At 39.2% G+C, this 27,047-nt stretch overlaps 1 protein-coding gene and 2 long non-coding RNA genes across 7 annotated transcripts in view; 1 reads left to right on the top strand and 2 right to left on the bottom strand.

Annotated features, from left to right (window-relative positions):
* Positions 1 to 4,384: 4,384 nt before the first annotated feature.
* LOC148971012 (uncharacterized) lies at positions 4,385 to 10,425 on the bottom strand. 2 transcript variants are annotated; one of them, XR_016147219.1, is made up of 4 exons: positions 10,378 to 10,425; positions 10,065 to 10,281; positions 9,819 to 10,002; positions 4,385 to 9,691 (listed from the first exon to the last, which is right to left on the bottom strand). It is a non-coding gene; the product is annotated as an uncharacterized LOC148971012 (long non-coding RNA). The 2 variants fall into 2 exon arrangements; XR_016147220.1 differs by having other exon boundaries at positions 9,893 to 10,281.
* A 103-nt stretch (positions 10,426 to 10,528) lies between these two features.
* On the bottom strand, positions 10,529 to 11,163 carry LOC148971011 (uncharacterized). Its single transcript, XR_016147447.1, has 3 exons — positions 11,079 to 11,163; positions 10,760 to 10,982; positions 10,529 to 10,697 (listed from the first exon to the last, which is right to left on the bottom strand). It is a non-coding gene; the product is annotated as an uncharacterized LOC148971011 (long non-coding RNA).
* Positions 11,164 to 25,289: 14,126 nt separating this feature from the next.
* The window catches only part of thrb (thyroid hormone receptor beta), a 38,213-nt gene continuing 36,455 nt past the window's right edge, over positions 25,290 to 27,047 (top strand). For 3 of the 4 annotated variants that reach the window (XM_039651464.2, XM_039651463.2, XM_039651461.2), the window contains exon 1: positions 25,291 to 25,459. The gene's annotated coding sequence lies outside the window, so the exon portion shown is untranslated. Of the gene's footprint in view, positions 25,460 to 27,047 lie in introns of all 4 variants that reach the window. The other variant, XM_039651462.2, reaches the window with a different exon arrangement.

The raw sequence follows: 27,047 nt of genomic DNA, 5'->3' as shown, positions 1-27,047 counted from the left end.
AAATGGGCCAGGCAGAACCCGGGGGACAACAAAAAGAGATGGAGCCATTAAAGATGAGGATCTAGGCAGAGCTAACCCAAGGCGAGACCACTGCACTGCAGGACAGAAGCAGAACCAGAGGGGTTGCAGGAATAAGGCAAGACCCCCAATACAGCTTGAGAGATAACTGCCCATGGTGGAACGGGTAGGTCGACAGAGTGAAAGTTAAGTCCGGGGCTTGGCACAAAGACAGAGCATCAACACATAGGGAGAGATGGTAATCTGGAATACAAAGGTTGACCCAAGGTGCAATGAAAGATGAGCCAAAAGGCTGCAAGAAGCCAGCGGACACAGGCCCCATTAACTAGATGACATGGGTAGAGGAGGCAGAAGGAGCATCAATGAGAGGCTTCATGCTGAGTGAGAAGGACATCAGACTGGGCTGTTTAAACAGCTGGAGGGACCGGCCAAAACAGTATAATGGGTTTTAAAAAAAAGATTATAACCTGACAAGTACTTTAAAGTCATTTTGAAAATTTTTAAAAACTAAAATGTAAACAAACAAAACAAAGAGCAACAAAATACAAGACATGTTTACAACTTGCATACAAAGCTTTACAATATAAGAAGGGGCAAACAATGGCATAAAAGGTAACAGATAATGAAAGAAACAAGTTAAAACATATTTATTAACAATAAAAACAATGCTTTAAAAATAAAGAACACAATTCAACCCAGAACAAACTTCCCAAAAAGTAACTTTTCAAAAAGTAACTTTTCAAAAAGTAACTTTTCAAAAAGTAACTTTTCAAAAAGTAACTTTTCAAAAAGTAACTTTTCAAAAAGTAACTTTTCAAAAAGTAACTTTTCAAAAAGTAACTTTTCAAAAAGTAACTTTTCAAAAAGTAACTTTTCAAAAAGTAACTTTTCAAAAAGTAACTTTTCAAAAAGTAACTTTTCAAAAAGTAACTTTTCAAAAAGTAACTTTTCAAAAAGTAACTTTTCAAAAAGTAACTTTTCAAAAAGTAACTTTTCAAAAAGTAACTTTTCAAAAAGTAACTTTTCAAAAAGTAACTTTTCAAAAAGTAACTTTTCAAAAAGTAACTTTCCAAAAAGTAACTTTCCAAAAAGTAACTTTCCAAAAAGTAACTTTCCAAAAAGTAACTTTCCAAAAAGTAACTTTCCAAAAAGTAACTTTCCAAAAAGTAACTTTTCAAAAAGTAACTTTTCAAAAAGTAACTTTTCAAAAAGTAACTTTTCAAAAAGTAACTTTTCAAAAAGTAACTTTTCAAAAAGTAACTTTTCAAAAAGTAACTTTTCAAAAAGTAACTTTTCAAAAAGTAACTTTTCAAAAAGTAACTTTCCAAAAAGTAACTTTTCAAAAAGTAACTTTCCAAAAAGTAACTTTCCAAAAAGTAACTTTCCAAAAAGTAACTTTCCAAAAAGTAACTTTCCAAAAAGTAACTTTCCCACCAAAATAAAAAAATACATTAAAAGTCAAATCAAAAGCATAAATACAAAATAAAATATAAAATAAACACATTAAGTCAATCAACAGCATAAAAATAAAAAGGAGCATTTAGTTACAACTAAACTTACAAAGGAAATAGAAATATACAAAGGAAACAGAAATATACAACAGTACTAGAAGAAATCAAAAGAAATTGAAACAGTATTAAATAAGAGACAGAGGATGATTGACATTTTGATATGGAGCTTGAGAGAGCTGTGACCAAGGGATGTGCTGACAGAGGGAATCACCACAGAGGAGATAATGGAGGGAATAGGGAGGCAAAACATGGCAGGAAGCCCCAACAAGGTCACCAGGATGTAGGGCCGTAGCACAGTCAATAAAAGGATAGGTGGACCTTTGGTAAATGGACCAAGCAGAATCCGGGGGACAACAAAATGAGATGGAGCCATTAGAGATGAGGATTTAGGCAGAGCTGAAGACCCAAGACAAACCACTGCACTGCAGGGCAGAGGCAGAACCACAGAGGTTGAAGGAATAAGGCAAGACCCCCGATACAGCTTGAGGGATAACTGCCCATGGTGGAACGGATAGGTCGACAGAGTGAAAGTTAAGTCCGGGGCTTGGCACAAAGACAGAGGATCAACACCTAGGCGGAGCTGGTAATCTGGAATACAAAGGTTGACCCAAGGTGCAATGAAGGATGAGGCAAAAGGCTGCAAGGAGCCAGCAGACACAGGCCCCATTAAATAGATAACATGGGTAGAGGAGGCGGGAGGAGCATCAATGAGAGGCTTCATGCTGACTGAGAAGGACATCAGACTGGACTGTTTAAACAGCTGGAGGGACCGGCCAACACAGGATAACGGGTTATAAAAAAAAAAAAAGATTATAACCCGACAAGTACTTTACAGTCATTTTGAAAATGTTTAAAAACTAAAATGAAAAACAAAACAAAGTGTAACAAAATACAAGACAAGTTTACAACTTTCATACAAAGCTTTACAATATAAGAAGGGGCAAACAATGGCATAAAAGGTAACAGATAATGTAAGAAACAAGTTAAAAGATATTTATTAACAATAAAAACAATGCTTTAAAATAAAGATCTAAATATAAAATAAATGCAAAGACAGACAAAAGGGTCATAAAATAGAAATTCAAATGGAACAAGAGGAGAAACCATAGTTTGTCTGTCCCTTTTTTAATTAAGATAAATACAAAATTAGTACAATGCAACTAAAACACTTAAGAAAAAAAAGTGTCTGCACGGGAGGCATCCCTATATATTGCGTGGGAGGCATCCCTATATATTGTAGCTTAAGTGACTTTGATTTGCACCTGCAGTTGATAGACTCATGAGGTGCAGGGTGAAAAATCAACCTTGGACAAGACCCACCCACTGAAGTACAACACAAGTCCCACCCACCCAAGTCCAGCAGCTGAACACTTGAAAAGAAAGATCTCCAGTTTTCCAGAAGTTCATGAAAATGAATCAAGTACCCAGAAAACTCAACCATCCCATCGGTGAGAACAAAATTCAAACAGGCTGAATGAAATAGCAGCATCAGGCACAAATAAAAATCAGCACAAGAACATAGAGATGAATCAAAGCAGAAAAATGGTGTAGTAAGACAGCCACTAATTCTAACATACAGAAGGCAGTCAGAATATAAACAGGCACATACATTTACAAAACGCACAAACAGTAAAGGCAAACCTTTTATAAAGTACATTTAAATACAAAATACAACTGTTCCAGAAAAATAGGAATGGGCATAAAACAGCACAATGGCTTACAAGACAAGGAGCATAAATTAAAGATATACGGAAAACATTCAATCATAAAAGCCAATAAAACTAAAATAGGCTTATGGAAAATGCAAAGATGGGAAGAATGCACAAATACAAAAAGGGCCATTGAGACCACGATAAGGACATAAGTGCAGAGACAAAACTAAATTTGTAATACCCTTTACGCCTTAATGCTCCTTTAATCAAACACCACAATGTATAAATATGTAAAAATCATTACTACAACAGGGCACTAAAAAGGGACTTAACTGGCAGAGGCATAAAAGGCAAACATCAGAAATACAAACACTAAAGGGGAATACAGGAATGCAAAGGAAGAATAATCTGAGACGTGCAGCTTTTACGCTTGAGAACTTTATTTTGTTCTGTCTTAGAATAGGTTAGACAACACCATAAAGGGCACAGAACAAAAAGTTTAAATAGAAGTTAATAAATAAAATACTGTACAAAAGCGAAAAAGTAACTTTTCAAAAAGTAACTTTTCAAAAAGTAACTTTTCAAAAAGTAACTTTTCAAAAAGTAACTTTTCAAAAAGTAACTTTTCAAAAAGTAACTTTTCAAAAAGTAACTTTTCAAAAAGTAACTTTTCAAAAAGTAACTTTTCAAAAAGTAACTTTTCAAAAAGTAACTTTTCAAAAAGTAACTTTTCAAAAAGTAACTTTTCAAAAAGTAACTTTTCAAAAAGTAACTTTTCAAAAAGTAACTTTTCAAAAAGTAACTTTTCAAAAAGTAACTTTTCAAAAAGTAACTTTTCAAAAAGTAACTTTTCAAAAAGTAACTTTTCAAAAAGTAACTTTTCAAAAAGTAACTTTTCAAAAAGTAACTTTTCAAAAAGTAACTTTTCAAAAAGTAACTTTTCAAAAAGTAACTTTTCAAAAAGTAACTTTTCAAAAAGTAACTTTTCAAAAAGTAACTTTTCAAAAAGTAACTTTTCAAAAAGTAACTTTCCAAAAAGTAACTTTCCAAAAAGTAACTTTCCAAAAAGTAACTTTCCAAAAAGTAACTTTCCAAAAAGTAACTTTCCAAAAAGTAACTTTCCAAAAAGTAACTTTCCAAAAAGTAACTTTCCAAAAAGTAACTTTCCCACCAAAATAAAAAAATACATTAAAAGTCAATGCGTTTATTTTATATTTTATTTTGTATTTATGCTTTTGATTTAAGTCAATCAACAGCATAAAAATAAAAAAGGAGCATTTAGTTACAACTAAACTTACAAAGGAAACAGAATTATACAACAGTACTAGAAGAAATCAAAAGAAATTGAAACAGTATTAAATAAGAGACAGAGGATGATTGACATTTTGATATGGAGCTTGAGAGAGCTGTGACCAAGGGAGGTGCTGACAGAGGGAATCACCACAGAGGAGATAATGGAGGGAATAGGGAGGCAGAACATGGCAGAAAGCCCCAACAAGGTCACCAGGATGTAGGGCCGTAGCACAGTCAATAAAAGGATAGGTGGACCTTTGGTAAATGGACCAAGCAAAACCCGGGGGACAACAAAATGAGATGGAGCCATTAGAGATGAGGATTTAGGCAGAGCTGAACACCCAAGACAAACCACTGCACTGCAGGGCAGAGGCAGAACCACAGAGGTTGAAGGAATAAGGCAAGACCCCCAAAACAGCTTGAGGGAGAACTGCCCATGGTGGAACGAATAGGTCGACAGAGGGAAAGTTAAGTCTGGGGCTTGGCACAAAGACAGGATCAACTCCTAGGCGGAGCTGGTAATCTGGAATACAAAGGTTGACCCAAGGTGCAATGAAGGATGAGGCAAAAGGCTGCAAGGAGCCAGCAGACACAGGCCCCATTAAATAGATAACATGGGTAGAGGAGGCGGGAGGAGCATCAATGAGAGGCTTAAAAATAAAAAATAAAAAAAGATTATAACCCGACAAGTACTTTACAGTCATTTTGAAAATGTTTAAAAACTAAAATGAAAAACAAAACAAAGTGTAACAAAATACAAGACAAGTTTACAACTTTCATACAAAGCTTTACAATATAAGAAGGGGCAAACAATGGCATAAAAGGTAACAGATAATGTAAGAAACAAGTTAAAAGATATTTATTAACAATAAAAACAATGCTTTAAAATAAAGATCTAAATATAAAATAAATGCAAAGACAGACAAAAGGGTCATAAAATAGAAATTCAAATGGAACAAGAGGAGAAACCATAGTTTGTCTGTCCCTTTTTTAATTAAGATAAATACAAAATTAGTACAATGCAACTAAAACACTTAAGAAAAAAAAGTGTCTGCACGGGAGGCATCCCTATATATTGCGTGGGAGGCATCCCTATATATTGTAGCTTAAGTGACTTTGATTTGCACCTGCAGTTGATAGACTCATGAGGTGCAGGGTGAAAAATCAACCTTGGACAAGACCCACCCACTGAAGTACAACACAAGTCCCACCCACCCAAGTCCAGCAGCTGAACACTTGAAAAGAAAGATCTCCAGTTTTCCAGAAGTTCATGAAAATGAATCAAGTACCCATAAAACTCAACCATCCCATCGGGGAGAACAAAATTCAAACAGGCTGAATGAAATAGCAGCATCAGGCACAAATAAAAATCAGCACAAGAACATAGAGATGAATCAAAGCAGAAAAATGGTGTAGTAAGAAAGCCACTAATGCTAACATACAGAAGGCAGTCAGAATATAAACAGGCACATACATTTACAAAACACACAAACAGTAAAGGCAAACCTTTTATAAAGTACATTTAAATACAAAATACAACTGTTCCAGAAAAATAGGAATGGGCACAAAAATGGTCAATGGGACTGGGCCATAAAACAGCACAATGGCTTACAAGGCAAGGAGCATAAATTAAAGATATATAGAAAACATTCACTCATAAAAAGCCAATAAAACTAAAATAGGCTAAGGGAAAATGCAAAGACAAGAGCAGTGATGGTTCAAATGCAAAGGCAAGAGATCAAAATACAAAAAAGGGAAAAATGCACAAATACAAAAAGTGCCATTGAGACCATGATAAGGACATAAGTCCAGAGACAAAAATTAAGGAGCATTAAGGCATAAAGGGTATTACAAATTTAATCTAACACCACAAGGAACAAATATGTAAAAACCATCACTACAACAGGGCACAAAAAAGGGACTTAACTGGCAGAGGCATAAAAGGCAAACAGCAGAAATACAAACACTAAAGGGCAATAGGAAGAATAATCTGAGACATGCAGCTTTTATGCTTGACAACTTTATTTTGTTCTGTCTTAGAATAGCTTAGACAAGACCATAAAGGGCACAGAACAAAGTTTAAATAGAAGTTAGTAAATAAAATACTGTACAAAAGGAAAAAAAGACAGACTGATTGAAATATAGAGGGCATAAAAAATCCTAAAATAAAAAACCTAAAATGTGCTGAAATACAAAAAACAAGGTTAAACAATACAAAGTAGCAAAAATAAGTCAAGTGGACAAAGCTGCTTTAGGATGGGATGTAGAGCCAAAACACAGTCAATAAAAGGATAGGGGGGACCTTTGGTGAATGTGCCAGTTACAACTCGGTGGACAACCAACTCAGATGGAGCCATTAGAGATGGGGACCTGGGCAGAGACAAGACCACTGCACTGCAGGGCAGTAAATGCCCATGGAGGACCTGATAGAGCATCAACCTAACTTTCACTCTGTCGACCTGTCTTGGGCCTCAGATTACCAGCTCCGCCACAAGTCTGGGGCTTGGCACAAAGGTGGACTCAAGGTGTAAAGGGTAAAATGAAGGATGAACCAAAGGGCTGAAAGTAGTCAACAAACACAGGCCGCATTAACTAGATGACACGGGTAGAGGAGGGGGGAGGAGGAGCAGCAGCATCAATGAGAGGCTGAGTGTGAAGGACATCAGACTGGATTGTCTAAACATCTGGAGGGACCGGCCAACACAGGATAATGGAACACAAAATAAACCAAAACAGATTATAAACCTCACAAAAACTTAAAGTAATTTTAAAAATGCCAATAAAGGTTAGGATTCACAAATGGGGTGTTTCAAATTACACAAAGTTGCATATGGGCACAAATAAAATCATACAAGAGTAGAAACAAAGGTTAACAAAAGGCTTTAAAAAAAACAGAACAAGGAAACAAATATGGACCATAACCCAAGTAAAAAAAAAAACAAAGAAATTAAAATAAAACAAACAAAATCAAGTGTAACAAAATGCAACAAAGTAAGTTTACAACTTCAATACAAAGCTTTACAATATAAGAAAGGCAAAAATGGCATAAAAAGCAGACAGAAAATGTTAGAAAACAGTGAAAGATCTATGATTTAAAAAAACAATAAAAATAAAAACCTAAATATACCATAAATGCAAAGACAGACAAAAGGGTCAAATTAGAAAGGGATTAAAAAAAAGGACAGACAAACTTGATCTTAAATGGAACAAGAGGCAAAACCATAAATACAAAAATTACATTTAGTATAATATAAATAAAAACAAAAAACTGAAAAAAGAAAGTCTTTGTGAGTGGGATACACCCCTATATATTGTAGCTTAAGTAACTTTGATTTGCACCTGCAGTTGATTGACTTTTGGTCTTAGACTGAGTTGTCCAGGGTTGGTTTCAACCCTTCACCTCCTCAAACACATGACCCACCCACCCACCCAATTCCAACGGTTGAAGTCAAACAAGTCAAGACCCACAAGTCAAGATCCACTCAAGTCAAACACAAGTCAAGACCCACAAGTCAAGATCCACTCAAGTCAAAACCCACAAGTCAAGATCCACACAAGTCAAACACAAGTCAAGACCCACAAGTCAAGATCCACACAAGTCAAACACATGTCAGGATCCAAACACAAGTCAGGATCCACACAAGTCAAGTCTGTTGGCCCTGCAAGTGAATTCAAGTTTGTTTGTATAGTCCTTTCACAATACTTGTTTCAAAGCAGCTTTACAGAAAGTGCATTACAGAAAAGTACATTTGGATAATCATGTAATATTAAGGGCATAACATATCGCCAGCATTGAGTCGTCTCTCCACAGGCATCCAGTCATCTTTCACAGGTGTTGAGTCGTCTCTTCACAGGCATTTAGTCTTCTCATTGCAGGTGTTGGGGCATCTGAAGTCTCCATGAGAGGCTGGATACAAACTGGAGCTGACGAACGCCATTTTTCTCGGGACAAGCGTCCCGAGATAACGGCAGAAAACAGATGGGAAATTATTAGCATAGCTGATGTTCATAATGATTTCCATTACACAGGAGTAGATGTTAAAAAACACTCACAAACTCTCCACAACCCAACCATACGTGCCAACCCGTTTGACTAAGGCTGTCGAGCCCCACTGTCGCGGTAATGCGTTTCATTGGCAACAGTTCCGTATGGCATACCACCTACCGCAATAACACAATATCTGCCCAACCACCCATCATTCACGCAATACACACAGGAAAAGTAATGACTGTAAATACTACGCAACCTATGCAAGTAACCTACAGACTCTTCAAGTTTTAAAGTGTTAAAAGCATTCGATCTGATTCAACAGAGGAATAAAAGGTAAGCAGTATGTGAATGCTTGGCTAAAGAGATGCTTCTTTAGTCTGGTTTTAAACTTTACAGCGAGTCAGAGCGTCAAACCATATCGGGAAGGATATTCCAGAGTTTGAGCGTAAAGAATTTAAGTTTGAGCCTAACTTTTATTTCTGGAATATTTATATTAATAAATAACTAATGTTAATTACAAGCAATTGTCGAACAGTGTCGTTAATAATCCTTAAGCAAGAACTGACCACAGAGAAGTCATCTGAACAAATTGTAAGTACCATTCGAATGCTTATGATTTAGGGCAGATTTGACTTAGTCGACCTAACCTGAAGATAAAAAATAATAATGTTAAAGGTGTTAAAATTAAGGCGCACACACACACCGTAAAACATGGCGCCCAACGTGGGGCTTTAACTGTTCAATTCTGGCCAGTAATTGAACAGTTAAGTGCCTTCTAAATAGCATGTGCGTGGATATGCATAAGGATTAAAAATTTATTTTCTTTTTTTGGAAAAAAAAAAAAGATACATCACCAAATAGAAGACGACTAGACAAACTTAGTCGAAAAAAGATACTAATCTAGAAAAGATTATTTAACACCAAAAACGGGTTAGATGTGCACATAAGAAATAAGTTGAAGGGTGATTGAAAGTCTAATAAGTCTATTCCAAAGAGGCTAAGCTATGGCAGCAAAAGCCCAGGAAAAATCCAGCATGACTTTTATACAACCATATACATGGGGTGATTCTCGTATATTAGGATGGCAAAAGATAGCCTTACAGGCAGAGACATCAGTCCAAGAGATGGAACCAGGAGAAACATTGCTTTCAAAGGAGCGACTTTGACTTACTAGTCATTAGGTGTTTAACGTCTTGGAGATGTCCGACAGAACAGCCGCTCCGATTCTGCTGAGGTAAAGCATAATAGAGCCTAGGTCTCTCCCAGAACAGATTCCAATTATTTACAAAGAGCAATTTCTGTTCATTACACAATGACATTAATAATTCAATTAGTGCAAATAGTCTACTGAACCTTTCCAATCCTTGTCTGTAAGAGGGAAGCGGTTCAGACACAATGATCGTTGCGTCAGGCGATGTGTTGCGTACCGTCTCGACCAGGCTCCTGTAGTCCTTCAGAACCTCAGCCTGATGTCTTTCGCTCCCACGTTCAGCAAAACAGCTCCGACGCGCTCATCACTGTTCAGGATCTCAGGAACCTGTGCAGCAATATCAAGAACATGAGCACCAGGAAAGCAGTGAGTGCGCACCTTATCCTTACCTGAGGTAGCACGGACATGACGGATCATGGACGTGCCGATGATCACAGCGTCATCGCGTTCCGACTCGCGAAGAGGGGAGAAGCGGTTCCGGGTCGAGATCTCGAAGACCAGGAGGGGCGGCAGAGAGGTTCTAGCTCTAGTCCTGGCTCGTGTCTTCCGCTGTGTGATCCATGGTGTTGTGTCGAAGTGAATGAAGCCAGAGATGATCGCGTCCTTCTGGGCAGAGAAACGCATGGAGTGGACAAAGTCAGAGTCAAAGAGTAACTAACCACTGACTTGTGAACATCGGCTTGTGGTGTTTCAAGCACTGACCGCAGATGCAGCAGCTCACAGGCAGAGTCGTCTCTCCACAGGCGTCATTAAACGAGGAATAGACACAGTTTCAATATAAATGTTCCACACTAATCATATCAATTAAGTTTGGACAAGAAAAACTGTGATTTGGACTTTGACTTACTAGTCATGTCTGTAAATGGGAAGCAGTCCAAACATGATCGTTGCTTCAGGCGATGTGTTGCGTACCGTCTCGATCAGGCTCCTGTAGTCCTTCAGAACCTCAGCCTGATGTCATTCGCTCCCACGTTCAGCATAACAGCTCTGACGCGCTCATCACCATTCAGGATCTCGGGAACCTGTGCAGCGACATCAAGAACATGAGCACCAGGAAAGCAGTGAGTGCGCACGTTATCCTTACCTGAGGTAGCACGGTCATGATGGACCATGGACGTGCCGATTATCACGGCGTCGTCGTGTTCCGACTCGTGAAGAGGGGAGAAGCGTTTCCGGTTCGAGATCTCGAAGACCGGGAGGGGTGGCGGAGAGGTTCTAGCTCTGGTGCTGGCTCATGTCTTCCGCTGTGTGATCCATGGTGTTGTGTCGGTGCCGGACTGAATGAAGCCAGAGATGATCGCGTCCTCCTGGGCAGAGAAACGCATGAAGTAGACGAAATCAAAGTCAAAGAGTAACCAAACACTGACTTGTGAGCATCAGCGTGTGATGTTTCAAGCGCGGACCTCCAAACCAGCAGCTCACAGGCAGAGTCGTCTCTCCACAGGCAGAGTCGTCTCTCCACAGGCGTCACTAAACGAGGAATAGACACAGTTTCAATATAATGTTCGACACTAAACAGATCAATTAAGTTTGGACAACAAAGACTGTGATTTGGACTTTGACTTACTATTTATTAGGTGTGTGCAAATAATCTACTGAACCTTTCCTGTCCTTGTCTGTACGTGGGAAGCGGTCCAGACACGATGATCGTTGCTTCAGGCGATGTGTTGCATACCGTCTCGATCAGGCTCCTGTAGAACTTCTTCAGAACCTCAGCCTGATGTTGTTCACTCCCACGTGCAGTACAGCAGCTCCGACAAACTGGAGTTGACGAACATCATTTTTCTCGAGACAAGCGTCCCGAGATAACAGCAGAAAACAGATGGGAAATAATTAGCATAGCTGAGGTCCATAAAGATTTCCCTTACACAGGAGTAGATTCCAGAGTTTTGCAGCATAAAGAATTTAAGTTTGACCCTAACTTTTATTTCTAGAATATTTACATTAATAAATAACTAATGCTAATTACAAGTAAGCGTCTAGCAGTGTTGTTAATAAACCTTAAGCAAGAACTGACCACAGAGAAGTCATCTGAACAATTGTAAATACCATTCGAATGCTTATGATTTAGGGCAGATTTGACTTACTAGACCTAACCTGAGGATAATAAATAATAAGGTTAAAAGGTGTTAAGATTAAAGCACACACTCTGTAAAACATGGCGCCCAACGTGGGGCTTTAACTGTTCAATTCTGGCCAGTAATTGAACAGTTCAGCACCTGCTAAATAACATGTGCGTGGATATGCTTAAGGATTAGAAATGTATTTTTTTTTTCGACTAAGTTTCATTAGTCGTCTTCTAATTGATTTATCTTTAAAAAAGAATCTAGAAAAGATTAAAGAAGACACAAAAAGGGTTAGATGTGCAAGGCTCGTTACTTCAGGCGATGTGTTGCGTACCGTCTCGATTAGGCTCCTGTAGTCCTTCAGAACCTCAGCCTGATGTCGTTCGCTCCCACGTTTAACACAACAGCTCAGACGTGCTCATCACCTTTCAGGACCTCGGGAACCTGTGCAGCAACATCAAGAACACGAGCACCAGGGAAGCAGTGAGTGCACACCTTATCCTTACCTGAGGTAGCACAGACATGACGGATCATGGACGTGCCGCTTATCACGGCGTCATCGCTTTTCGACTCGCGAAGAGGGGAGAAGCGTTTCGGGTCGAGATCTCGAAGACCGGGAGGGGTGGCGGAGAGGTTCTAGCTCTGGTCCTGGCTCGTGTCTTCCGCTGTGTGATCCATGGTGTTGTCTGTGCCGGACTGAATGAAGCCAGAGATGATCGCGTCCTTCTGGGCAGAGAAACGCATGGAGTAGACGAAGTCAGAGTCAAAGAGTAACTAACCACTGACTAGTGAACATCGGCTTGTGATGTTTCAAGCGCTGACCGCCAATCCAGCAGCTCACAGGCAGAGTCGTCTCTCCACAGGCAGAGTCCTCTCTCCACAGGCGTCACTAAACGAGGAATAGACACAGTTTCAATATAATGTTCGACACTAAACATATCAATTAAGTTTGGACAACAAAGACTGTGATTTGGACTTTGACTTACTATTTATTAGGTGTGTGCAAATAATCTACTGAACCTTTCCTGTCCTTGTCTGTACGTGGGAAGCGGTCCAGACACGATGATCGTTGCTTCAGGCGATGTGTTGCATACCGTCTCGATCAGGCTCCTGTAGAACTTCTTCAGAACCTCAGCCTGATGTTGTTCACTCCCACGTGCAGTACAACAGCTCCGACAAACTGGAGTTGACGAACATCATTTTTCTCGAGACAAGCGTCCCGAGATAACAGCAGAAAACAGATGGGAAATAATTAGCATAGCTGAGGTCCATAAAGATTTCCCTCACACAGGAGTAGATTCCAGAGTTTTGCAACATAAAGAATTTAAGTTTGACCCTAACTTTTATTTCTAGAATATTTACATTAATAAATAACTAATGCTAATTACAAGTAAGCGTCTAGCAGTGTTGTTAATAAACCTTAAGCAAGAACTGACCACAGAGAAGTCATCTGAACAATTGTAAATACCATTCGAATGCTTATGATTTAGGGCAGATTTGACTTACTAGACCTAACCTGAGGATAATAAATAATAAGGTTAAAAGGTGTTAAGATTAAAGCACACACTCTGTAAAACATGGCGCCCAACGTGGGGCTTTAACTGTTCAATTCTGGCCAGTAATTGAACAGTTCAGCGCCTGCTAAATAGCATGTGCGTGGATATGCTTAAGGATTAGAAATGTTTTTTTTTTTCGACTAAGTTTCATTAGTCATCTTCTAATTGATTTATCTTTAAAAAAGAATCTAGAAAAGTTTAAAGAAGACACAGAAAGGGTTAGATGTGCAAGGCTCGTTACTTCAGGCGATGTGTTGCGTACCGTCTCGATTAGGCTCCTGTAGTCCCTCAGAACCTCAGCCTGATGTCGTTCGCTCCCACGTTCAGCACAACAGCTCAGACGTGCTCATCACCGTTCAGGACCTCGGGAACCTGTGCAGCAACATCAAGAACACGAGCACCAGGAAAGCAGTGAGTGCACACCTTATCCTTACCTGAGGTAGCACGGACATGACGGATCATGGACGTGCCGCTCATCACGGCGTCATCGCTTTTCGACTCGCGAAGAGGGGAGAAGCGTTTCGGGTCGAGATCTCGAAGACCGGGAGGGGTGGCAGAGAGGTTCTAGCTCTGGTCCTGGCTCGTGTCTTCCGCTGTGTGATCCATGGTGTTGTCTGTGCCGGACTGAATGAAGCCAGAGATGATCGCGTCCTTCTGGGCAGAGAAACGCATGGAGTAGACGAAGTCAGAGTCAAAGAGTAACTAACCACTGACTAGTGAACATAGGCTTGTGATGTTTCAAGCGCTGACCGCCAATCCAGCAGCTCACAGGCAGAGTCGTCTCTCCACAGGCGTCACTACACGAGGAATAGACAGTTTCAATATAATGTTCCACACTAAGCATATCAATTAAGTTTGGACAACAAAAACTGTGATTTGGACTTTGACTTACTAGTCATGTCTGTAAGTGGGAAGCAGTCCAAACATGATCGTTGCTTCAGGCGATGTGTTTCGTACAGTCTTGACCAGGCTCCTGTAGTCCTTCTACAGAACCTCAGCCTGATGTCGTTCGCTCCCGAGTTCAGCATAACAGCTCCGACGCACTCATAACCATTCAGGATCTCAGGAACCTGTGCAGCAACATCAAGAACATGAGCACCAAGATAACAGTGAGTGTGCACCTTATCCTTACCTGAGCTAGCACAGACATGACGGACCATGGACGTGCCCATGATCACGGTGGCGTCGCGTTCGGACTCGCGAAGAGGGGAGAAGCGGTTCCGGGTCGAGATCTCGAAGACCGGGAGGGGCGGCGGAGAGGTTCTAGCTCTGGTGCTGGCTCGTGTCTTCCGCTGTGTGATCCATGGTGTTGTGTCGTGCCAGAGTGAATGAAGCCAGAGATGATTGCGTCCTCCTGGGCAGAGAAACGCATGGAGTAGACGAAGTCAGAGTCAAAGAGTAACTAACCACTGACTTGTGAGCATCGGCGTGTGATGTTTCAAGCGCGGACCGCCAATCCAGCAGCTCACAGGCAGAGTCGTCTCTCCACAGGCAGAGTCGTCTCTCCACAGGCAGAGTCGTCTCTCCACAGGCGTCACTAAACGAGGAATAGACACAGTTTCAATATAATGTTCGACACTAAACATATCAATTAAGTTTGGACAACAAAGACTGTGATTTGGACTTTGACTTACTATTTATTAGGTGTGTGCAAATAATCTACTGAACCTTTCCTGTCCTTGTCTGTACATGGGAAGCGGTCCAGACACGATGATCGTTGCTTCAGGCGATGTGTTGCATACCGTCTCGATCAGGCTCCTGTAGAACTTCTTCAGAACCTCAGCCTGATGTTGTTCACTCCCACGTGCAGTACAGCAGCTCCGACAAACTGGAGTTGACGAACATCATTTTTCTCGAGACAAGCGTCCCGAGATAACAGCAGAAAACAGATGGGAAATAATTAGCATAGCTGAGGTCCATAAAGATTTCCCTCACACAGGAGTAGATTCCAGAGTTTTGCAGCATAAAGAATTTAAGTTTGACCTTAACTTTTATTTCTAGAATATTTACATTAATAAATAACTAATGCTAATTACAAGTAAGCGTCTAGCAGTGTTAATAAACCTTAAGCAAGAACTGACCACAGAGAAGTCATCTGAACAATTGTAAATACCATTCGAATGCTTATGATTTAGGGCAGATTTGACTTACTAGACCTAACCTGAGGATAAAAAAATAATAAGGTTAAAAGGTGTTAAGATTAAAGCACACACTCTGTAAAACATGGCGCCCAACGTGGGGCTTTAACTGTTCAATTCTGGCCAGTAATTGAACAGTTCAGCGCCTGCTAAATAGCATGTGCGTGGATATGCTTAAGGATTAGAAATGTATTTTTTTTTCGACTAAGTTTCATTAGTCGTCTTCTAATTGATTTATCTTTAAAAAAGAATCTAGAAAAGATTAAAGAAGACACACAAAGGGTTAGATGTGCAAGGCTCGTTATTTCAGGCGATGTGTTGCGTACCGTCTCGATTAGGCTCCTGTAGTCCTTCAGAACCTCAGCCTGATGTCGTTCGCTCCCACGTTCAACACAACAGCTCAGACGTGCTCATCACCGTTCAGGACCTCGGGAACCTGTGCAGCAACATCAAGAACACGAGCACCAGGAAAGCAGTGAGTGCACACCTTATCCTTACCTGAGGTAGCACAGACATGACGGATCATGGACGTGCCGCTTATCACGGCGTCATCGCTTTTCGACTCGCGAAGAGGGGAGAAGCGTTTCGGGTCGAGATCTCGAAGACCGGGAGGGGTGGCGGAGAGGTTCTAGCTCTGGTCCTGGCTCGTGTCTTCCGCTGTGTGAGCCATGGTGTTGTCTGTGCCGGACTGAATGAAGCCAGAGATGATCGCGTCCTTCTGGGCAGAGAAACGGATGGAGTAGACGAAGTCAGTCAAAGAGTAACTAACCTCTGACTAGTGAACATCGGCTTGTGATGTTTCAAGCGCTGACCGCCAATCCAGCAGCTCACAGGCAGAGTCGTCTCTCCACAGGCTTCACTAAACGAGGAATAGACAGTTTCAATATAATGTTCCACACTAAGCATATCAATTAAGTTTGGACAACAAAAACTTTGATTTGGACTTTGACTTACTAGTCATGTCTGTAAGTGGGAAGGAGTCCAAACATGATCGTTGCTTCAGGCGATGTGTTGCGTACAGTCTTGACCAAAGAGAAACGAACCACTGACTTGTGAGCATCGGCGTGTGATGTTTCAAGCACTGACCCCCGATCCAGCAGCTCACAGGCAGAGTCGTCTCTCCACAGGCGTCACTAAACGAGGAACAGACACAGTTTCAATATAATGTTCCACACCAAGCATATCAATTAAGTTTGGACAACAAAAACTTTGATTTGGACTTTGACTTACAGATCATTAGGTGTGAAACGTCTTGGAGATTTCCGACATAACAGCCGCTCCGATTCTGCTGGGGTGAAGCATGATAGAGCCTAAGTCTCTCCCAGAACAGACTCCAATTATTTACAAAGAGCAGTTTCTGTTCATTACACAATGACATTAACCATTAATTTAGTGCAAATAATCTACTGAACCTTTCCTGTCCTTGTCTGTACGTGGGAAGCGGTCCAGACACGATGATCGTTGCTTCAAGCGATGTGCTGCGTACCGTCTGGATCAGGCTCCTGTAGAACTTCTTCAGAACCTCAGCCTGATGTTGTTCGCTCCCACGTTTAGCACAACAGCTCCGAACAGCTTTTTTGAAATGCTAGCGGGCTAAAGGCTAGTAGCCGAGATTTCGAAAATTGGATCCAAGTAGCGATAAAGCAATCCAATTGTTTTTTATAAGTTATAGTATCGAGGATAAGTTCACATGTTATAAAAATAGAAGGTGCTTGTTTACAAATGAGTGGTAAAGAAGAAAATCAAGGATTGATGAATCAATTAGATGGAGTAACAAACACAAACCTTTACAAAACTTTACAAGGATTACATGTCTGAAACCTCCAGCTATAAGTTCTGTCACTTAAAGAAGAGTATTGCATACCTGTATACTCACCTGACTGCTTTGCAGTGGAGACCCCCTGCTGTAAGCTCTGTGACTGCTAACCCTTTGAGAGAAGAGGACTCTGTGATTGTATACTCACCTGACTGCTTTGCAGTGAAACCTCCAGCTGCAAGTTCTCCCTCTGTCACTTAAAGAAGAGTGTTACGTACCTGTATGCTCACCTGTCTGCTTTGCAGTGGAGACCCCCCGCTGCAAGCTCTGTGTCTGCTAGCCCTTTGAGAGAAGAGGACTCCGTGATCGTACTCACCTGACTGGTTTGCAGGTAAGACCTCCAGCCTGAAACCCTCCTGCAGCAAGCTTCGTGATCACCGGCCTGCAAGAGGAATTAAGCGTCACGTTATCACCTGACTGATTCCCAGTGAAGTTGCCATCAGAGCACCCAGACCCTGCATTCCCCCTAGTTAAATTTATCAATGAAAAATATTGTTTTACCCAAATCTTGTCGTCTGTCCTCCTTGCTCTGTCCGACTCCAAGGGTGGTACGGGTCTCAGGGGTGGATGTAGTCAGATTGGCCCACCCCGACCTGTGACATAAGACCTGTGACATAAGTCAAACTTGCATAAAAAGCTTTACAATACAAGGGGCAAACAATGACATGAAAGGTAGACCGAAAATGTAAGAAACAAGTGAAAGATACGTAATATAATATAATATGAGTCACAAAGCAGAAAATGGGCATAGAAGATCAGCCACTAATGCTAACTTACAGAAGACAGGCAGAGAATAAAACATAAAAAAGTGCATAAATATACAAAATACACAAACAGTAAAGACAAAACATTTGATGCATTACATTTCAATACAAAAAAAGAACAGTTTTAGAAAAATAGGAATCGGCATTAAATAGTCAATTGGACAGGAACATAGAACAGCATTAATGCTAATAATTAAAAGAGCATAAATGAAAGATGGATGGAAGACATTAAATCAAACAAAAAACAATGGGCTTAGAAAAAAAATGCAAAGACAAGAGAAAGGAATAAATGCACAAATACAAAATTGTAAATTTTGTAAAAGTATTGGCCACTGTACCAATAGACAGACAAACAAGTCTTAAATTGGATACATGAGATGAAGTGAAGGCATATATACAAAAGAAGCAATTTCAGGACTATGGTGTTGTACAAAGCAAATTAATCATACAGCTTTATAAAGATAAAAATAAAAAAGGCATTCATGTAGTGTAGATTAGCAGTGCCGGCTTGCTGAGAAGGAACATGGCATTCGTGTACAAGTACACACACTCTCAACAGTAACATTTGTTTAAGAAGTTGGACATGTGGAGTTTCAACCCTTAAATATACAATGCCTGCACTTTTTATTTTTTATTTTTTTACAATTAGTGTAATTAAGCCAGTTTCTTTGTTTCACACACTTGTCAATAATCATCTTCACTACATAAATTAGGAAGTACAATAATTAAGTCAATTCACATAGGGCTGTGTAATCTAATCTAGGGCTGTGAAACGATAAATCATGATTAATTGCATCCAAAATAAGTTTATTTACATAATATTAGGGTTAAAACAGTGTGAGGTGCAAAAGAAAAGGTTTAATAGAACATGAAGTGCAGAGAAGAGCACATAGAAACAAGAATAAGTCTCGATATAAATAAGTCTCCATTTAAGAGCGTGTGGAGGTCCTGAGAAACACTTACAACAGACAAGCATTTAAACAGAAAATTACAAAGTATAGTATTGATTATGTTGGCAAAATAGGCAAGTTAACAAATTAACATTAACAAACGGTCATCGGTGAACATGTCATTCTTTGAGTTATTTAGGGTGCACATTGATGAATGGATCTCACCTCTTCACCGCTCACTACATGTGGTGACCCTCTGTATCTGAACTCTGACTCACTCAGATGCCTTTATATCCCTAACCAGCTCCTGCAAAAACAAATCATCAGATCACACACACACATGCAGTACTCATTCCAGTCAAGAGCTCACTGGAGCAAAATCAAATTAAGTTAATTCATTAGAGCAACAGAGGGTATATCTGGAATACAGGTGTTTAAAAAACGCAGAACAGATTGTAAATGGATCGTTGGACATCAAATAACCACACAAACGATCCGATCTCAGTGATAGAGTTCACATCAGACCCATTTACATCTCAGATCTACAGAGAAAACAGAACAGTTAACATGATACACCAAATTAAAGAAACAGTAATAATTAAAAAAAAAAAAAATCTGTGTGAAAGCAGATAAAGTGAAATATTTTAAAACACTTAAATATTAAATCCAAATTAAGTGTAGAACAGTCAATAAAAGATGTGCTCATAAATGTCACTTACAAAATGGTGGATGCATTAAAGCGCCCGACGATGGAGAAAACTTCAGGAGACTTTAATAGACCAGTGACCAGCAGAATCCACGAGGAGAACCACACACATCAACTACAACTTAAAGTAATGCAAGTCAACGACCAGGGAGAAACAGAGGGCTTAAATACACAGAGAACAGATCAAGGAAACGAGACACAGCTGGGGTAAATTAACCCAACGACAGTTACCATAGAAACGAACTGGGAGAGAACGGAGACCAGTTCATTTGGTTCAGCTGTGTTGTGTTAATGTAGACGGTGAAACTGGGATCAAGGAGTGGCTCAGTTTGATGAAAGCCTAAAAATGCTTCAGAAAGCCTTGGTTTACAATCACTACATTTGTACTGCATTAAAGTTTCAAAAATGAAAATACAAATATACAGAAAGAGTAGAGATCTACAACACCAATTAAGTACAAGTGAAAAATAACCAACAATAAAAATAAATCTTACCTTCACTTCACTTCAGTTCAGTTCAGTTCAGTTCAGTCTCCAATCTACATCCCAGACTGGAAATCCTGCAGGTTCATCCTGTGGGCCTTTATAATTATGGGCAAAACCACTGACAGGAACGCAAACAACAAGGAATAAAATTCAACAAACCACCAAATCTCAATATAATAAACTTTCTGTACATGGCCTAATTCACAAATTATTATTAAAAAAACCATGAATACATGTTTCCTCGTTGAAAAACTGTTACATTTTTAAACAAACATTCCCCTTCATCTTCTACACTTGGTTTCTCCCAGTTCCCAACATGCACCTCAGCACAGATATAAAAGCTCATTCCAGAAGCTGCTCTGGTTCTTCCACTGGTTCCAGCAAGCTGTCACGTTGGCTGGGTTTTAATTCAATCGTGAAGTAAGAGCTGTTACAAAAAGACTCTACAAAAATATACTATTATGTAGTGATGGTGAAATGAAGCTTTCTGAAGCACTGAGGCTTTCCCCTCAAGTGTATCGTAAATTGGTTCATTACTCGAAGCTTTTCAGCACGGTGCACACTAACGACATCTTGTGGTCAAAAGGTGGAAAAGCTACCTTTCCCAATTTTTTTGTATTGTTTTATGTAATAAATCACTTTGTGCTATGAAAACCACAAAGCAATTATAAAAATCATCAGTGTTAGAGTTGATTTTTACACAATGTATGAACAAAATGAGTCTTTGAATTAATTTATGAAGTAATTCATAGGACAAATTAACTCTGTTTAACAATGCAGCCTTAAAACTTTAGCCGTAGTCCTACACCTTATAAATTCATAGGCAAGGCTAATAGGCATATATAATCAAAATAAAATAAAACTTTTGTGGAATACTAGTGAAGTGCTGGGTAGTGAAAGTGCTTGTGAACTGTGTGAATCTCAGTCGGTCCAGAGCCCGTCTAACGGAGAGCCTTGGCACTTCCTATTAGCCCCGTTGTGGATCATCTTGGTTGCAGTTCCATTATAATTCCACTGGGGGTGATCACGGGCGAGAGCAGAATGAATGGGAGTCTATGGGGCTAAACGGCTAAATGCGTCTCTTTCACCTGCTTGTCGTTAAATTAACATAGATTTTATTGTTGATTCTGCAAGTTCAATATAGATTATAGGCCAAAAGTCGAATGAACGAGTACTTATGTCCTTTCGATTTCTTACAGGTTAGGCTGTTGTTGGCCGGAGTACGCTAGCATTCTGCTATTGTGTGACATCATCACATTTTTTAACAGATTTTTAGAACAGATAAGTGAACTTAAAAATGCAATTTTCAGCTGAGTGTATTATCTTTGCGGTCCCTTTTGAATGCAACTTTCAAATTACTTGACAAAACATTACATCCTGAGAAAAGTGTATTTCTGGGGGTGAAACCCCATTGACTCCCATTCATTCTGCACTCGACCGCAAGCGCCCCCGCATGGACAGAGACGCGTTACTGCAGCCAGTTCAGAAGCCGGAAGTAACCAGCCAGTGCCAATTCTCTTCAATTAGACATTCTCTGGTCGGTCTCAATTTACTACCGAAGCGCATGACACTCGAAACCTGCGCAAGAGGCTTACGCTATTTTTAAATTAGAATATGAAGCAGTCACGTGGTTGTGTGTTGAAACGAAGCTTCGGACGTCACTGATCACATGGTTATGGCAAAACGAATCAAGCTCGGTACAGTGCTTCACGTGAGATGCTTCGTTTCTTTGATAGAAGCTTCGAAGCCTCGGTGCCGAACGTCACATCACTACTATTGTGTTCATGTTGAAATTGAGAAAGATCCATAACCTGATTCATGTAAAAAGGGGAGTATTTTATCTGCTCTTTTTATCTTTTCCATTGAGTCAGTCTGATGTGACGATGTCTCCAGATCTGCTCGTCTGCCATTAGCTTTCTTTGCCAGGATTCATATGAAAGGTGGGTTGGAACAGTGTTGTAGTCGAGACTGAGACCAAAGAGAGCCGAGTCCAAGTCGAGACCGAGACCAGAGTATAACCTGGATAACCTAAGGTTGGGTCTCAAACCAGACTTAAAGAGATCTTCAAGAATATGTTAAATATTTGGTGGTAACAAAAAAAATGGCACCATACTGAAACAGTAAACTGTTTCTCCAAGGTGCTTTTTGTCTGCCACTATTCTTCCTGACTTTCACAGGAGCAATATCATCAATTACACTCTTAACTTTTGAGTTAAAAGAATCAAGGAGAAAATCAACAGAGTCGGCAGATATGCTTGGTTTTAAAGATATAGCCTTCATAAATGGCACACCAGTGTTTTCATTTAAGCATCTCTTCTTGACAGACACAGCTCTAGCGGATCAATATATCAAAGAAACAATCGATAACAATAATAACTTAATACCAATCGATGAGATGTTTAAACCCGTACTGATAAGTAAATCTAGAGTGTGTCCACGATTGTGTGTGGGACCGTGTACATGCTGAGTCAGATCAAAAGTTTTTAAAACAGTTTTGATTTCTTTTGCCATATTGTTTTCTGCATTATCTATATGAATGTTAAAATCTCCAGCAATGGCAAAACAGTCAAACTCAGAGGCAATTGTTGATAGCAGTTCTGTAAAGTCCTTGCAAAGGCTGGAGAGTATTTTGGAGGCCTGTAAACAATGATAAGTAAAATACGAGGGGCACCTTTTAACACAATACCCAGATATTCGAAAGAGGGCAAATATCCCAAATGATATTTGCTTACATTCATAAACATCTTTAAAAAGAACAGCTAAACCCCGCCTCTCTTACCCGCTCTGCAGACACTCATATAAGTAAAGTTTGGAGGGGATGATTCGTTTAGGACCGTTGCACTATTCAGAAACATGAAGTCCAGGTTGGTTATTAAGTCGTTGACTAGAAGTGATTTATTTTTAAGTGATCGGATGTTTAAAAGTGCTAAATTAACAGTCTTACTTTTTGTCCCCACAGCAATCTTAGTTTGGCGTGTAATAGGCGTCAGATTAGATGGGTTTTCTGTACAGCTTTTGAAGGCCTTAGACTTTCCATCATGTAATTAAACAGAAATAGAGAGAGATTCAGGTGCACTGGGTTCCTGTTTAATCTGTAAACATTGGAGAAAGTTACTGGTCTCGTAATGGCAGTGGTGGTTCTGAATTACACCCTAACCCTAACCCTAACCCTAACCCACCCCTAAAAAGTATGCTTTTTTGTTGCGGTTACCGCAACCGCGGTGAGAATTTTCTGCTAAAAAAATCTTTTGTACGTCTTAGCCTAATTAGGCCAAACAGGTGTAAACAATTAGCCTAATTAATCAACTAACCAATTAATTACTAAATTAAATAAAACCAAATTAAATAAGAACCAAAGTGTGTATGGGAGTTACAGCTTGATGGATAACTGCTTGATGGATAACTACCCATGGTGGAGCTGATAGGTCGCCAGAGTGAAAGTTAAGTCCGAGTCTTCACACAATAGTTACATTGCCGGGATCAGTCCCGGAACGAGTGCTGTGTGAACAATTATTATTGAATTTTTATAACATATAAAGCTTGTAACCTGTAGTCTCTTCACATTGCATGGTTTTATTTTGGTCATGAAAAATGAATAAAAGAAATCAAGCCACAGTGTTTCACTTTCTTATAGATTTTTATTCATTCAAATATTCAATTACTCAAATATTAATTTCTCTGCTGTCAAAGGACTTACTTCTTTTTTTTTTTTACAGATCATTTCTCCAGCCTTTGTAAAAATTCTTTCACAAGAGACACTTGTTGCTGGCATGCAAATATATTTTTTAACAAGAACATACAAATGAGAAAAGCTTACTGCTCTTTCCAGTAAGTTAGGGGATCATGAGTTCTGGGCAAAAACGCAGCATTGAGGTATTTTTCACTTCTACTGTGGAATCAGCTGTAGCATTGTGTATCATCGATCTGGGTTTCACAGATACGATTAGGCTATCAAAATGTTCCCATAACTGGTATTGATGATGATGATGATGATGATGAGGATGAGGATGAGGATGATGGGCCTGATGTTAACATTTGTGGCTCTGAATGAAAATGAAAACAGCAATTAGTAACAAATCCTAAACTGACGGCACATATGAAGTATAAATTCCATGAATCAGTTTACATAACATAACACGACATAACCTGACACTGCTCACCAGGAGTGTGATGTGCTTTTGTGTTTGCTTCACTGATGCATTCAAACACATTAATTCATTAATTCATTCATTCATTCATTTCTATCATATGTACACATTTAAACATTGTACATTTAAAACTAGCTTATTATTTGTAACCCACTCTACAGACTTTAGTTCTTCCAAGCACGATTTCAAGGTCTTCAATATTTTCTTGAGATGAGTAGATAATTGAGTCATCAGCATACATTGCTATTTTAATTTTTTTAAGAATAATTGCAAGTCATTTGTATATATAGAAAACAGGAGTAGTCCTAAACAACTTCCCTGTGGTACACCAGAGTCAACTGCTGTTTCATGTGGAAAAACTTCCATTAAGTCTGCCTCATATTTTCCAAATAATTTATAATTTAAGATGATGTCATCATGTCATCATCATTTATTCTGAGCTAATGATTGACTGACTGTGCTTATTCATTATCCAGATAGCAAAGTAATGTATACAGTAAAAACACTCTAATTCAGTTTAGTGTTTAGATTTAGTGTCTGGATTGTTGACAGTTAATGGGTCAATATAGCTCATCGATTATGTTTTGAGGGCTTTGACCACACCACAATATTTCACACAGTATGAAGCGCATTTCAGTATAATCATCACGTTATTCTTATAGAAAAGAAAACCATAATTTATTTTTATCAAATAAAACACAGTACACTGCCATGATGTACAAATACATTTACATAATATTATTGATTTACATTACTGTAATGACAATTGAGGACACGGTAGCAATAAAATAAAAGTCACAGTGCAAAAGATCATACTGGTCAGCTTAATTTCTTTAAAATCTTTATGAATAATATCATGATATTTATTTATTTATTTATTTATATTGGGTTAAATATGGCCAGATTCACCCGGTATGATATCTAATCCTAATCCAATGTTATTCGTGTATTTTAAGTGTGCTTTAGTATCATATAGTTTTTGGGCCACTGTGAAGGGTTAAACCATCTTTGGCCAGACGTCAAACGCTCTCTGATTCCCCACAGCGATCAGATGAGAGAGCTGCACGTTTCTCTGTGTGTCTCCGGGTCCATGTTGGAGTCGATCTGCTATGCTGGGTCATTTCAGGCCACGTCTGTCCGATCACAGGAGCAAACATTGATATTACATGGATATCTAATAAAGGGCATACAGGCATACTGTTCTGCAGCTTCGAGGTGAGTCATTGTTTCAATATTTTACGCCTGTGTGAAGTGAAACGGCATTGCTTTGCTGTAAAATGTATCCGTGTTAAACATCGAGAGCCAAGTGCAACTCGCTCTCGCTCAGACACATAGCAGCTGTGTTTCGAAATTACACGAAATGTCATAGCGCGCGTTTAATATTTTACATGTTTTTGCAAGCGGATGTGGTTTTGCTGCACTTTTAGCGTCTTTCGGCTAAACCATTACGGTATTGTCGTGAAGGTAGTGGAAGTGCATCACCTTAGCCTACATTTACCACAAAGCGAAATGCTTCCTTTTTTACATGATTATGAATGTGATCTGTAATGTCAAAAACAATATGCTTTAGGCTATGTAGTGAACAGTGCTTTGTTTTTGTTGGTGTTGGTGTTGTTGCTGCTGCTAAAGTTGCACAATCATACGTGCATGCGTGTATACCATTTTGCAAACTTTTGTCAGACGACGTAATAATAAACTTGAATGACATCCGACCGTTTTGCTCTTAAAGGTGTTAGAGTTGGCCAGTGTTTGGTTGGCTCACTGGCTGAGCCCAATGATTTGACCCACTTACAGACCTGCATCGTTTCAACATATTTATGGTCTGTATGGTTTAATTGATTGTAGCTAACACAATCGTTGCAATTGTTTGTGCTTGCACAAGGAGGCCAAATATGTTTTGTTTTATCTGTCGAAGTCTTTAATCACAGACTTTGTTTGCAATGGATGGAATAGGCTACTATCTTGCTTTTCTGTAGCACTATGCATACGGGAAGTTCTGTGGACATGGAATACCCAGGTGACTTATTGTATTTTCAAAAATGTGGAGTAGCCTATAGAGCATTACAACAGCAGGCTGCGCAGAATAATAATGTATCCCACAATACAATTCTATTTTCATTGTGACTAAACTGATTTTTAACATCTGTAATTGACTTCTTATTTATTATCACTGCTAAAATGTTGACGTTTTTACACAATTTTAACATGCAAAAAAACAGTACACAACATATTCAGTACACAACATATTTTTGAATTTGACTACAGTACTACAGTAGCTACAGATTGAAATGTTTACCATTGTGTACTGTACCCTTTTTTTCCACATTAAATGGAAAAAAATACACAAATTTTGTATGCATTACACAAAGAATGTATTACACAAAATATACAAAATACATTTTCCTAAATACTGGATGCTATTCAGAAAGCAGTATCCTATAGTGTTCCATTATGAAAATACTAAATACCCATTTCTACTGTAATGAATGCAATCAATTAATGAGGTGTATGTCAGAACAGTGATGCAGTGAACAGGTCATCACAATGAAATAAGTGATAATGTGATTTTACAGACACGTGAAAGAAAAAGGGATGTTGAAGTGGTCCTCTTGACTCTCCGTAGATGAGAATGTCTCTGCAGCTGGAGGGTTATATGAGGTCAGCTGTGTGCCATGTGGATCGGTGAATCCATTTAAAACTGTGGGCAAAACTGCATCTGGCAAGATGACACTGAAGGTTTTTTAATGAAGTGCATTTCATGTCATTTTACCATTTTAACTGCAAACATTTGAAGATTTAATTG

Source organism: Pimephales promelas, chromosome 18 (genome assembly GCF_988280905.1).
Source record: "Pimephales promelas chromosome 18, fPimPro1.hap1.1, whole genome shotgun sequence".
Classification (NCBI taxonomy): Eukaryota; Metazoa; Chordata; class Actinopteri; order Cypriniformes; family Leuciscidae; genus Pimephales; species Pimephales promelas.
The sequence above is the reverse complement of the archived record's forward strand: the minus strand, read 5'-3'. Positions and strand labels throughout refer to the sequence as shown.